The sequence below is a fragment of the Silene latifolia genome, chromosome 2 (assembly GCF_048544455.1).
Source record: "Silene latifolia isolate original U9 population chromosome 2, ASM4854445v1, whole genome shotgun sequence".
NCBI classification, from domain to species: domain Eukaryota; kingdom Viridiplantae; phylum Streptophyta; class Magnoliopsida; order Caryophyllales; family Caryophyllaceae; genus Silene; species Silene latifolia.
This window is the reverse complement of record NC_133527.1, coordinates 122,724,070-122,728,555: the sequence shown is the minus strand read 5'-3', so window position 1 is coordinate 122,728,555 and position 4,486 is coordinate 122,724,070. Positions and strand designations below refer to the sequence as shown.

Below are 4,486 nucleotides of genomic sequence, written 5' to 3'. Positions count from 1 at the left end.
TTGCGGCCTCTACTGATCGATCTTGGTTGGTTGAATGCAAAAGTTGATAAAACGGATTAAATGCATGAATGCGCATCCAATAATTTAAACCTAACATGTGAGAGCTTTCTAAGTCGGTTAATTTAATCCAAGTATCAAGTATAAGATGTCGAGTTGGATTTATGATTGATTTTCATGCAAGACGGAAATCAAACATCCATTTACCGTATTAGGTTTATGGTGCATAACGTGATCCATTTGTCTTAATAAGGCATTTTGCAAATATGATTTTTGAATGAGCAAATTAGTCGTCTGATCCGTCCTATATCCGGGTTAACCGGAGTCGGGATCGTCCTAGACTAATGCTGGAAAGGGAAAAGACCCTGCACCAGGCAGTTAGATGAGGCGCGAGCCTATTGGCGATGTAAAGGGGTCTCCCTGGGTTTGAAAATAGGAAAAGAAACGGTTGTTTAGGCGCGGGTTAGTCAACGGTTAAGACACATTCTGACCATTGAAAAACGTTTATAAAACGTGTCGGAAAGTGTGTTTTTGAACCCGTTTTGATTTGAAAGGGTCGTTTAGACCGTATTTGTGTTGATTTGAAGAACGGGACTTAAATAATCATCATTATTTTGATGATATTCGATGTAGGGTTCGACTTGACAAGCTTGAGATGAATAGTTTTGAAAATAATTATGAACTAATTGTTTTAAGTTCATTTCAATATATTTAGTCAATACTCATCATCGTACTCTGGTTAATATCCGACATGGTATGTAGAACAAAGGATGACTTTGTGTTGGTGACTAATACATTTATTTTCAAAATGTAAAGAAATGATGAAAGTCTTTAAAATACCTCCCAAAATGTAAAGAAATGAAATAAACGGCTTTAAAATACCTTTTAAATGTAATTAACCAAATATTATCACCGAAACACAGATTAAACCGTCATGGTATTAGGAACCAAGGGTGAAGAATATTTTATGGTTAAAAACTTGTAAAAATAAATAAAATGGTTTGAAAATATTTGAAATGGTAAAAACCGATTACATATATGAAAATAGATTAAAGAGGAAAGACGAGAACAAACACGGTTGAGTCTGACCTGGACACCCCATTGAGGCGCGAGCCTCTGTGCATAACAAGGGGCTTCTGTCTCAGGCTAAAACTCAGTTTTGGCTCGTCTATCCTATGTTTTTGATCGTGTTATGCATAATTTAGCATGTTATGGTCATGAAACAAGCAAAGACATGATAAAAGAAGGATTTTTACACCCTCATACTTACATGCTTGGTTTGTTGGAGCTTGTGTCCTCCACAAATTAGTGTGATAACATTTATAAATCTCTTATAGGTTCACAAGGGTATACTTCGTATTTTATCAGTTGATTAACGATTACCTAATAACGGCTGGCTTGCTAGAAAGTTTGACGTTATTATCATACTGATGGCGGTGATCAACTGGTCCCTAAAGGTCACACCTAAAGGATGTGTTTGAGAGATGTGGTTATGGAAATGTAATCCCATTGATGCCTTATTGATGTGACCATAATTAGCGCATATTTAGCCCCCGAATTAGCCTTGTTCCCATGCTTTTTAGTGCATATTTGGGTCATTTATCGTCTTTAGTTCTTTGTTTTGCATATTCTTTGAGATTTTGATCCCTTGGTGGGAAAGGAGTGCAAATCTTGCATTTTCATGGCAAAACGAGACTAAATTGATTGAATTCAATGACCAAGCATCAAGGAGAGACGAGATTAGAAGGCCTTTGTACATATTATAATAGTTGAGCAATGTTGAGGAAGGATCCTTGCATCCCCAAGGAAATCCCCAAGGATTTTATGAAGGAAAGGAAGAAAAGAAGAAAGAAATGAAGCTGTCCAGCAACCCGTGCGGATTGACTGGAAGACGCCCGTCCTCCACAGCACAATCCGTGCGTCTTCCTTCAAAGACGCCCGGGCAGCAAGCCCAGAAGACGCCCGGATTCCCTTGAAGACTCCCGGGCAGAGGCTCCTGAATCCGCCCGTCCCGTGCCTAAGACGCACGGATTCCAGCCCAGCACGAACCCGTTTCTTCAAGCTTCAAAGAAAGAAGCCCTTCCTTCGAAAAATACCGGCGTCTCCCTGCTCAATCTAAAAAGTGTAATTACTAGTTTAGCCCTTAGTTAACCCTAATGCATCCACCTAATTTCCACTATAAATACCCCATTAGTCTAATTAGAAGAGTATGTTCATCTTATCAATTATTAGAGTAGTTAATATCAATCAAATCCCTCTTTAGTATTATAATCAACAATTAATCAAGTTTTAATACAAGTTTTATTTCCTTAATCTCTCTTTTGTTCATCCTTTATTTTGGGTAATTGAAGATTATTTGGGTTATTATTGGGAGATTGACAACCTCTCAATCAAGCATCAAGTACTTCTTTTATTCTTTGCTTTATTATTGGAATCATTAGTAGGTATAATTCTCTTAATCCCTATTTAATTATTGTTAATTACTTTCATTTGTTCATCATGTTTCATTTTGTTGGTATGATTGACAACCTTGCTAGCATGATCAACATGATAATGAATGAGTTGTGACCTAGCTAGGGTTAATGGGTAATTAGGGGAAACCAACATGGGGAATGATTCATGCTTAAATTAATATGCTTTCATGGTTTATTTGCTTGCTTGTTTTTATCTCAACTCATGCACATGTTATGTTTGATGAAATGTGAGCCTATGAATCCTTGCATTTTTTACCCATCACCTATCTTTTCAATGAGACTTGTAAGACATAAACCAACTCGAGTCTCATTAGACCATGCATGTTGTTGAGTAGGAAAGACTAAGTCGACTTGTAGGTGTTGTACAATCTAATCGATTCGGCTCCGGGACCCAAACTTTCCTAGGATTGTAAGATATAACCCAACTCAATCCATCACAACAATAATTACTTGCTTATAATTTGAGAACATGTTTGTATGATCAATTCCCATGATCCCCCTATGACTCCATGATACCCTAGTGCTTTTTATCAATTGTTTACAACCCTTTTAATTCATCTTGCTTATTTATTTTCATTGCTATCTGGTTAGTGACCTTCTACATCAACCCAAATTGTGACACCCCTAAGACACCACTAGTTTCAATAGAAATCTCATCTCAATTCCCATCCCTTGGGATCCGACCTTTAGTTGCCTCTTTACTAATTGTAGAGTTGTTTGTGAAGTTATAAATTGTGTTTGATTGGATGTGTGACGACCAATTGTTTGTCCTATCAAAATGGCGCCGCTGCCGGGGACGGTGTTAACTTGATTTAGATTTTCTTATATTGTTATTAGTTGTGTCTTTATTTGCCTTGGGGAAGTAAAACTCCTCAAGGTTTGTTCTAATTGTTTTCGAGTTGTTTGATATTTTGCATGTCTAGAAGGTCACAAGGTGATTTGTTACCTTTTGATCGTGAAATTGAAAGAACTTTGACAAACAATTGAAGATTTGCTAGGAGGAATTTGAGAGGTATTAGAGAGGTTGTGGATATTCAAACAACTATTGAGTTCATCAACCCTTTTGCAAGAGAAGGTGAGGAGAACCCAACACAAAATACCACACAAAATCAACCCACAATGCCTAAGTTTTCATCACATTCCGTACTCATCGAGGAGAACCTACCCAATGGTACTCCCTCACCACAACATTTGACCGGAAATTTTATTGCCAAATCCGCCTTTATGCAATTAGTCGAAAGGAGCCAATTTGGGGGGATGCCTAGTGAAGACCCTCATTCTCATATGGAAACCTTTTGTGACTATTGTGATGCGATTTCTCAAACCGGTGTAACTCAAGACCAAATTCGATGGGTCTTATTTCCTTTTTCTCTAATTGGCACCGCGAAACAATGGTTGAAGGGCCTTGATAAGGCCACTCTCGGAATTGATTCTTGGAAGAAGTTGGCTCTAGCTTTCTACAAAAAATTCTACCCACCGGAAAAGACTAACATGCTAAGAGCTCAAATTACGGGTTTTAAGCAAAGGGATGAAGAATCTTTGTATGAAGCTTGGGAGCGGTTCAAGGGAATTTGTCACTCATGTCCTCACCATGGACTTAGCGAGTGGTTCTTGGTACAACAATTTTGGAACGGTCTATATGAAGATTCAAGGAACATTATCAACATGGGATCAAATGGAATGTTCACCGAAGTTGATGACAATCAAACATGGAACAAGAATGAGGAAATGGCGGTCCATAGCTCACAATATAGTAGACCTCGCAAGGCTACTAGAGGAGGAAGGCATGAAGTGGACTCCGTTACTCAATTGGGTGCTCAACTTAGTGCTCACATTGACACAATCAATTTGAAGTTTGAAAAAGCTATGGCTAGACTTGAAGAAGCCTCAAAATCACCAAAGCATCATGTTAATGGCATGACGGCATCCTCATCAATCCCAAGTGAGATATGTGAGAATTGTGGAACTTTGGGACATGACCAAAGTGAATGTAGGGGAACAAATGAACAAGTTAA

At 38.2% G+C, this 4,486-nt stretch overlaps 1 non-coding gene across 1 annotated transcript; it reads right to left on the bottom strand.

Annotated features, from left to right (window-relative positions):
• Positions 1–3,962: 3,962 nt before the first annotated feature.
• LOC141645510 (small nucleolar RNA R71) lies at positions 3,963–4,069 on the bottom strand. The gene has a single exon (XR_012544991.1). It is a non-coding gene; the product is annotated as a small nucleolar RNA R71 (small nucleolar RNA).
• Between the last annotated feature and the right edge of the window lie 417 nt (positions 4,070–4,486).